Below are 10154 nucleotides of genomic sequence, written 5' to 3' on the forward strand. Positions count from 1 at the left end.
TGGTATTCCCATCTCTTGAAGAATTTTCCACAGTTTGTGGTGATCCACACTGTCAAAGGTTTTGGCATAGTCAATAAAGCAGAAATAGATGTTTTTCTGGAACTCTCTTGCTTTTCGATGATCCAACATATATTGGCAATTTGATCTCTGGTTCCTCTGCCTTTTCTAAAACCAGCTTGAACATCTGGAAGTTCACGGTTCACGTATTGCTGAAGCCTGGCTTGGAGAATTTTGAGCATTACTTTACTAGCAGGTGAGATGAGTGCAATTGTGTGGTAGTTTGAGCATTCTTTGGCATTGCCTTTCTTTGGGATTGGAATGAAAACTGACTTTTTCTAGTCCTGTGGCCACTGCTGAGTTTTCCAAATTTGCTGGCATATTGATGCAGCACTTTCACAGCATCATCTTTCAGGGTTTGAAATAGCTCAACTGGAATTCCATCACCTCCACTAGCTTTGTTCGTAGTGACACTTCCTAAAGCCCACTTTACTTTGCATTCCAGGATATCTGGCTCCAGGTGAGTCATCATACTATCATGACTATCTGGGTCATGAAGATATTTTTTGTATAGTTCTTCTGTGTATTCTTGCCACCTCTTCTTAATATCTTCCGTTTCTGTTAGGTCCATTCCAGTAGAAATTCTTTAACCAACTAGTTTTTCTTGCATTTTCATTTTTATGTAGGCTTAAGAATGACATAAGATTAAAAACCTACATCTTAATAAATATTAAAAAGTCTTATCAATAAGTATGCAGTGAAAGTTCTGAGTTACCAAAAACGTTGTATTGTTACTTATATAGCAGTATTTGTTTTCTTATCTCTGTGGTACATAAAGTAAGAGCATCCTTACAATCAATTTGGTATTATGTTTCTGAGATGTATATTAATTGTGGGATTATAGAATTTTTGAATTACTAAATTTTGTTTGTGAATTGCTGATTTTAAAGAAGTTTTTGTTGTTGCTGTGTTTTAAAAGGGGTGTTATGAATCATATCATATCAAAAGAGTCATTAAAGCATTTCTCAAAGATAATTAAAAATAAATTTTTTAAAGGATTTAATATAGCTTTTCATTCTCATAAGTAACATTCTTTTTGAGAACTACTTCCAAATATGTTCTTTAAAGGCAAACTTCAAAATCTAATTCTGAGTCCTAAGTAAACTATTTTGGCTTGTTTATTGTGGACAATCATCATTGAGGGTTTTGAAGTTTGTTTTGGAAGAGGATTTAGCACTCTGCATGTTTATATTTGAGGTTGCAGTATCAACTGACTATCTTTCCTAAAAGGAAATAGACATCATAAATAGCTTGCAACACTCAGTATTTTGAGAATGTTTGCCATTGTGGTACTTGATGATTATTATTTTTTTTAAAAAATCTCTCTGATCCCTTTTCCTGAAGAGGAAATCAAAATTACCTTTCAGTCACTTCACTGTCTATGTATGTGCACGCATGCTACGTTGCTCAGTCATATCTGACTCTTAATGATGACATGGACTGTAGCCCGCCAGGCTCCTCTGTCCATGGGATTTTTCAGGCAAGAATACTGGGATGGGTTGCCATTTCCTTCTCCAGGGGATCTTCCTGAGCCAGGGACAACCCTGTGTCTCTTACATGTTCTGCATTGGCAGGTGGTTTCTTTGTCACTAGCACCACTTGGGAAGCCCATCTATATGTAATCTATGATTTAATATCACTAAACCAATGAGGAGACACCTGATCTTCCTAGCATTGTCCAAGAAAGATCATTTTATGTCAGTGAACTTCTCAAATAGTGGAGGCATAGACAAGTAAATGCCAAACCTAAAATTTTAATTTACTATTTCTGATAGAACTATTTCTGCAAAACACCTTTGTATTATTTCAAAGAGTACTGGAAATTGAAGCCTTAAACATATGTGTTATATGGCAATCTTGGGCTTTCCTGGTGGCTCAGATGGTAAAGAATCTTCCTGCAATGCAGGAGACCTGGGGTTCGACCCCTGGATTGGGAAGATCACCTGGAGAAGGGAATGGCAACCCACTCCAGTGTTCTTGCCTGAAGAATTCCATGGACATAAGAGCCTGGCAGCTATAGTTCATGGGGTCACAAAGAGTTGGAGATGACTGAGTGACTAGCACACACACATGGCAATCACAGGAGGGAAACCACCTTATTTGTTGATGGGTCTTTAGCACACAGTGAACAATGAGATAAGAGGAATGGGCGGATTCTTTACCAGCTGAGCCACAAGGGAAGCTTGAGAGTGGACTATACTCAACACTGAATGAACATTCGCTCTTTGTAGACTTGGTATTCTGGATATCAGTTACAGCAGATGATGTGTTTTGGCCCCTTGGGCTGTGTGCCCAACGCAGAGGCCTCGGTCTCCAGGGGTCTGTTATGACCCCAGAAACGGGACTCTCAGATATGTATTTTGCTTTTTCCAGACAGGTGGTTTCATTATCTCATGCACTATTGTGTGTGTGTATCAGATATTTAGTGTAATATAAATCAACACGGCAATAATAACAGTGGACTTCTGTTGCTAGATGAGCTGGGATTCTAAGCTCTTGGTTCTCCAGTCTTTCCCAGCATCATACTGAAAGCCAGAACCACCTTTATTTTTTCCATCTCTCCCTGAGAGTCACTGCACTGTTTTTGACAGAATTTCAATATGCATCACCTTGCTAGATACCCTGGGTTGGGAAGATTCTTTACCCACCCTAATATTCTTGGGGCTTCCCTGGTGGCTCAGATGGTAAAAAATCTGCCTGCTGTGCAGGAGAGCAGTGTTTGATCCATGCAGGAGACTGGGGTCAGGAAGATCCCTTGGAGGAGGGCATGGCAACACGCTGCAGTATTCTTGCCTGGAGAATTCCATGGACAGAGGAGCCTGGAGGGCTATAGTCCATGGGGTTGCAAAAGTCAGACACAGCTGAGCAACTAACACTTTCACATTCAGCCTAGAAAATTTTAGTTTGCCATATGCTTGATCTTTAGGCCTCCAGTTTCTTCAATATCCATTGTATTAGATACAGAATTGACAGTTTCCCTGTTTAAAAATCTCCAGTGGTTCCCTATTTTTTTAATTAATTTTTTTTGCCAACTATTAAAATGCAATTGCCAACAGAGGCTTAGTTCTGTGTCACAGATGGATGAAAGGATATCAAATTATTTTGACTTTAAGAATCACATTTCCTTTCCCACCAGTCATTTGTATGACAGTCTACTTTAAACTCTCCTTGAGCATCAGGATTGAATTTATCAGTATATCCATCTTGATGTGTCCCCAGTCAATTCTTGGGAAATCTCTACACACTCTTCTGAAAACACTCATTGACTATTTTAAACTTATCTACAGATACTTCAAGGACATACTTGTACATTTGGTCAGCAGCTTGAGATGCCACTGAGTCCTTTTAAAGTACTTGATCCTGCTTTAATTTCTTTTCCAATTTCGTTGAGCTATAATTGACATATAACACGGTGTAAGTTTAAGGGGTGCGTGTGTTGATTTAATATGTTTATGTATTGCAAAATGATTGCCACCGTAACTTTGGCTAGCACATCCATCCTGTCACAGAGTTACCATTTCTTTTTTGTGGTGAGAACATTTAAGGTCTAGGCTCTTAGAAACTTTCCAGGGTATCATACAGAATTAGTTACAATCACTGTGCTGTACTTTAACTCCTCTAAGTTCATCTTACAGCTGGCATTTGTATGCTTTGACCAGTATCTCCCCATTCCCCCACCGGCCGTCTCACCGAGTCGCGGGTAGCACTCTTATCTTTATTATTGTGTATTCATTTCTAAATGCGTATGTTTGTCACTACCTTAGCTGAGATACCATGATGTGCTGACGTGCCAGGTGCTATAGACATGGTGGTACACAGAAGTGGATATGGGTTTTATCCTTACCTAGCTTATAAACTCAGAGAAGGCAATGGCACCCCACTCCAGTCCTCTTGCTGGAAATCCCATGGATGGAGGAGCCTGGTAGGCTGTAGTCCATGGGATCGCTAGGAGTCAGACACGACTGAGAGACTTCATTTTCACTTTTCACGCGTCAGAGAGGGAAATGGCAACCCACTCCAGTGTTCTTGCCTGGAGAATCCTAGGGACGGGGGAGCCTGGTGGGCTGCCATCTATGGGGTCGCACAGAGTCGGACACGACTGAAGTGACTTAGCAGCAGCAGCTTATAAACTAGCTTTTTTCACCATTTGGAGCTGAAATCTACATACTTCCATTGTATATTCTGTTTTTAGAACTTGAAGATCATTTTTGTTGCTGGAGGAAAATGAAATTCTATTGAATGTTAGCAAATTGCTCTCTTTTCCTGCCTTTTCTTTCCTCATTGCCTAAAATATGATGGAAAAGTACTTTATATTGTCCTAAGTATTTTTCACAATCCTCAGTTCATTTTGAACATAGCACTTTTGACACTGATGTAAAACATATTGTATGTATAGCTGTGTATTTTTTTTTTTTACTTTACAATATATTATATGTATTTTTCCATTTAATTAAGTATATTCTGAAAACATGTTATTTAATGTCTGTTTAACAGTCAATCTTATTTAACCATCCCCTATTTTGTGCTATTTGGTTTGTGTCCAATATTTTTTTCTTTTTTTGGCTTGTTTTACAATTTTAAGTAATGCTTCTGTGAACATCCTGGTACATAATTCTTTGCCTGCATTTCTGATTATTTCCTTATGCTGTTCTCCAGCCTCCAAATACTGTCCATTTCTTGTGCCCAGGGACTATGTAGATGGACTGTTTTTTCAATCTATGTCCAGTGAATATACTTTTCACTTAATGATTTTTAGGCCTTTTTGATGACCAGATGGAGTGTTGCCCATCTGCACCTGAAGATCTTCCACAGTCTATTCCAACATACCCTCTTAGAGCAAGCTAGGACACTGTAAAGACAGGAGAAGGAAGGTAAGGGCCTGTATACCTTGCTGGATGATGACGGTGGGGGACATTGACTCTAGTCCTCTCTCTTGGGGCTGTACCCTTCTGCATGTCTGTGTGTGTGATGGGAGGAGAGATGGAGTGGGCTGCTTGTTATAGACTAAATGGTGACATTCCCCCCTCACCCCCCACCCCCCAAGAATCCTAATTCATATGCTACAGTCCTAACCACTCCCTCCCCAATGTGATAGTATTTGGAGATAAGGCCTTTGGGAAGTTTCTTAAGTTTAGATGAAGTCATGAGGGTGGGGCCTTCATGATGGGATTAGCACCCTTATAAGAAGGGGCAGCAGAGAGCCTGCTTTCCCCCTCTCTCTACCATGAGACAGTGAGAAAGAGACCATCTGCAAGCCAGGAAGGGAGCTCTTACCAAGAACTCATTTGGCCCACACCTCGATCTTGGACTCCCCAGCTTCCAAAGCTGTGAGAAAATAGGTTTCTTTTCTTTGTTACCCAGTCTATGGAATCTTGTTATGGCAAATGTGCTGTTGAAGACAACTAATTTATGATTCCCTATGAGCTGGAAAAATGGCAATACACAGATGTTTTAGACTGACACTGAGTATTAGCTTTAGAAAACCTGAAACTGCAAACTCAAGTGCTTAGCCAACTATAGTAAAATATTTTGTCTCATTTTTATTACTATTTCTTTAGTTTTGCTTCTTTTTTCTTACTTTTTTTCTTATGTAGTGTATTACAGATGAGCTGCATATTACAGCTCAAACTCATGTCCACTAGGCATGTATATTATACATGCTATTTCAGCTTCAATGTTTCATTATGGATTTTAACCAGTAGTTCAGATCAGGAGAGAACTGACTGATAATCATTTCAAAGAGGGTCCTTTTTAAAGGCATATATCCACTCATCTATAAAAGTGCTACTTTCAGTCCTCGCTAACTAAAAAAAAAAAAAGAATACAGAAATATCCCTTTTAGTTCCTCTTTTTGGTTGACTCTTTGTTAAGTTATGATATTGTGACTTTTCATTTTTATGAAATTTCTGAAATGTAATGTTTCGGCTTTGTTTACTTTGTGATAGAGGAGTTGTTACTGTTCAGTTGCTAAGTCGTATCTGACTCTGTGACCCCGTGAACTACAGCACACCAGTCTTTTCTGTTCTTCACTGTCTCCTGGAGCTTGCTCAAACTCATGTCCATTAGGTCAGTGACACCATCCAACCATCTCATCCTCTGTCACCCTCTTCTCCTTCTGCCTCAATGTTTCCCAGCATCAGGGTATTTTCCAATGAGTCACCTCTTTGCATCAGGTGGCCAAAATATGGAAACTTCAGCTTCAGCACCAGTCCTCCCAATGAATATTCAGAGTTGATTTCCTTTAGGATTGACTGGTTTGATCTCTTTGCTGTCCAAGGGACTCTCAAGAGTTTTCTCCAGTACCACAGTTTGAAAGCATCAATTCTTTGGCGCTCAGCCTTCTTTATGGTCCAACTCTCACACACATACCTGATTACTGGAAAAACCACAGCCTTGATTACATGCACCTTTGTCGGCAAAGTGAGGTTTCTGCTTTTTAATACACTGTCTAGATTTGTCATAGATTTTCTTTCAAGGAGCAAGCGTCTTTTAATTTCATGGCTGTGATCACCGTCTGCAGAGATTTTGGAGACCAAGAAAATAAAATATGTCACTGTTTCCACTTTTCCCCATCTATTTCCATGAAGTGATGGGACTGGATGCCATGTTACTTACGTGTTATCAGTGGATTGTAAAGAGGAATAATTTATATTGAACCACTTTTCTTTCTTTACATTGACTGTTTTGCCTTGTTAGACATGCTGTTGTAAATAAATTGCTGGATTTAATCATACCAGGAAATATTTGTCTTTTATGATCACTGTGTTATGTGGGATGTGTGAGCTGAATAATTTGTTGGGCTGCACATTTTCCTTTGAAATGTTTGAAGGACCCTTAAGTGCTGTTGAAAGTGAAGGATCGAACTGCTCTTAGGAAAACAAAGGTTTTGTTACATTGTTCTCAAGTAATAAGGATATCTAGATAAAATAAAAGCAAAGCAGTAAAAATCACACACACAGTGCCATTTGCCACTAACAGAAAATATTTACCAAACAGAAGAGTCCCCGGTGGGACCCTGCTAACTTACATTTACTTTCTCATGAAGTAGTGGGGAAATCAAATGCTCTGACTCACACCAGATATATGTCCCCCTCCTCATTATGAATCCAGACTCCACTTTCAAATAGAGTAGGCTGTCTAGGTAGGAAATGAAACCTTGACTGGCATCAAATGATGTCTCAGATGATCAACAAATCTACATCATAGTCATTATTATTCTCATCTTATTTTACATTTAAAAATTAAAAGCGACAGTGGCCAAATATCACTGGTGGTTATGGTGATTATGTGAGATATATACCTAGAGAGAAAGAGAGAGAGAGGTATAGGTATTGAGTCCAGGATTGACACCAAAGCAGATGCTTCCAAATTCTTGGGTATTTTTATTGGCTGAAAAAGCCTGGTAGACTTAAAGTGATACTGTGATGCATCTATGTTCCTCTGGAATGGCAAACGGATGGAACTGTCGAAGATGGAACTGAAGGAGAATTTTGGTTGTTATGGTTTGCAGAATATGGAGGCAGTTAGGCTTCCTAAGATGCCAAGTTGAACATTCTGGATTTATCTTAAATATTTGAGAAAATAAAGAGTATGTTTAGGATTCTGCTTAATGGACTCAATTAACTCAGCCTTGTAAATGACTCTTTTTTTTTTTTAATTAGTCTCCTCACTCCTATACTTGGATTAAGATTAATTTTTTTCCCTTTCAATTCTACTGGAGAAATACGATACTCTGGAGACTCAGCAAGCAGTCTAATGGGTGGTGTGTGTACTTGTATTTGTACTAACTGGCTTCAGTAGGAAACACACTGAAATAAGTGTGGATGAGATGGAAATTCTAATCTCATTTAACTGACAACTCACTGAGGATGAAGCTGAAGCTCCAGTACTTTGACCACTTGATGCAAAGAGCTAACTCACTGGAAAAGACCATGATGCTGGGAAAGATTGAGGGCAGGAGGAGAAGGGAGTGGGAGAGGATGAGATGTTTGGATGGCATCACTGACTCAACTGAACATGAGTTTGAGCAGACTCCATCAGTGTTAGCTGCTCAGTCATGTCCAACTCTTTGCAACCCCATTGACTGTAGCCCACCAGGCCCCTCTGTCCATGGGATTCTCCAGGCAAGAATACTGGAGTGGATTTCCATTCCCTTCTCCAGGGGATCTTCCTGACCCAGGGATCAAACCAGGGTCTCCTGCATTGCAGATGGATTCTTTACCATCTGAGCCACCAGGGGAGCCCAGGAGATAGTAAAGGACAGGGGAGCCTGCCGTGATGCAGTCCATGGGGTCACAGAGTTGGACATGACTTACCAACTGAACAACAACAACACAAAGTCCAACTTCTCAGTGTAAAAAAGCAACTTGTGATTGTCATCAGAAAACACAACTTATTCTCCTGTGCACTTGATTGTTCTTCATAAAAGTCTTACTTCCTAACAAAATGCAATAGAAAGTATATTTTCCCCTGCACAGTGGCTACTACAGCAGAGTTTGTGGTATATACACATTTGTGTAGTTAACTGAGTGGAGTTCTCAGATTAGACCATAAGTTTATACATTCTTGGTAAAGTCTCAAGTTATAGAACCCCATCAGTTATTTTTATGAATAGACTTCTCCCGCTTTAAGTTCTGAACTTCATCAATTGTTTCTAGGAGAGTGGTGTTCTTTTCCAGTACCCTTTGTCAGTCTGGTTGTTCTCTTTTTATGTGTAAATTCTGCGGTGGTTCAGTTAGGAGAGCTCTTGATCTCTCACCTGTGTTTCTAATTATGGCCTGTTACCTTTGAAGGTTGTGGATCTCTGTCAGGATTCATATGTGGCAGAGCCATGGTGAGGGGAGAGATACTTAAAGTCCCCTTTGGTGGGGGTCACTTTGCATTTGAAGTCTAACCTGAAATGTCTTCACTGGTTGCCAGCACCATGATGCTTTCTGTGTTAACAGCAGTAAACTGCCAGAAAGCGGCAATGCTGGGCAATGCTATTTCAGCACTTGGGGCCCATACCATGCATGCTATGTTAGTGGCACTAGTAGCTTTGTGAAAAAGACACTGGAATTTGCACAGTGTTTAAGGTACCCTGACCTAGGTAGAGGAAAATTGGAAAAGTGACTGATGCAATTTTAGAAAGACTCTGGGACCATTTATTTACAGTCGAAGGAGCAGGTGAGGAAGCTCACATTTCAAGATTCAGGAGATAGTTTGATGAACAGCATGAAGTACTTTCATAGAGAAGCAACATTATAGATTTTTTGGCATCAGGGTCAAGCTAAATATGTTTCCAGAAAGAGTAGCTAGGTACCAGACAAGACCAAATCCTAACGAGGTAAGTGAAATCTGTATCAAGGAACAGAGTGGGTACTATGAGATGCAGGCTATATAGTTAAGGATGGCTCTGAGAATCTAGTCAAAGTGTGTGCTACTTTCCCAGTCGGGAAGTGATGCGTGGTCTCCATGGTGAGGGAAGCAGGACACTGATTACAGTAGTTCCCCCTCATCCACAGGGAGCTTTGAAGATCCGCAGTGGATTCTGAAACCTCGGATAGTACTGACACATATTATTATATTTATATATGGACATATATTATTTTTCCTCTGTATTCATACCTGTTATACAGTTTAATACAGTTTAACCGTGAACTTCCAGATGTTCAAGCTGGTTTTAGAAAAGGCAAAGGAACCAGAGATCAAATTGCCAACATCAGCTGGATCATCGAAAAAGTAAGAGAGTTCCAGAAAAACATCTATTTCTGTTTTCTTGGCTATGCCAAAGCCTTTGACTGTGTGTATCACAATAAACTGTGGAAAATTCTGAAAGAGATGGGAATAGCAGACCACCTGACCTGCCTCTCGAGAAACCTGTATGCAGGTCAGGAAGCAACAGTTAGAACTGAACATGGAACAACAGACTGGTTCCAAATAGGAAAGGGAGTACGTCAAGGCTGTATATTGTCACCCTGTTTATTTAACTTATATGCAGAGTACATCATGAGAAATGCTGGGCTGGAGGAAGCATAAGCTGGAATCAAGATTGCCAGGAGAAATATCAGTAACCTCAGATATGCAGATGATACCACCCTTACGGCAGAAAGTGAAGA

The 10154-nt window shown here is 39.9% G+C and overlaps 1 pseudogene; it reads right to left on the minus strand.

Annotated features, from left to right (window-relative positions):
- The window catches only part of LOC102276319 (protein LTV1 homolog), a 28273-nt pseudogene extending 19207 nt beyond the window's left edge, over positions 1-9066 (minus strand).
- Between the last annotated feature and the right edge of the window lie 1088 nt (positions 9067-10154).

Source organism: Bos mutus, chromosome 6 (genome assembly GCF_027580195.1).
Source record: "Bos mutus isolate GX-2022 chromosome 6, NWIPB_WYAK_1.1, whole genome shotgun sequence".
NCBI classification, from domain to species: Eukaryota; Metazoa; Chordata; class Mammalia; order Artiodactyla; family Bovidae; genus Bos; species Bos mutus.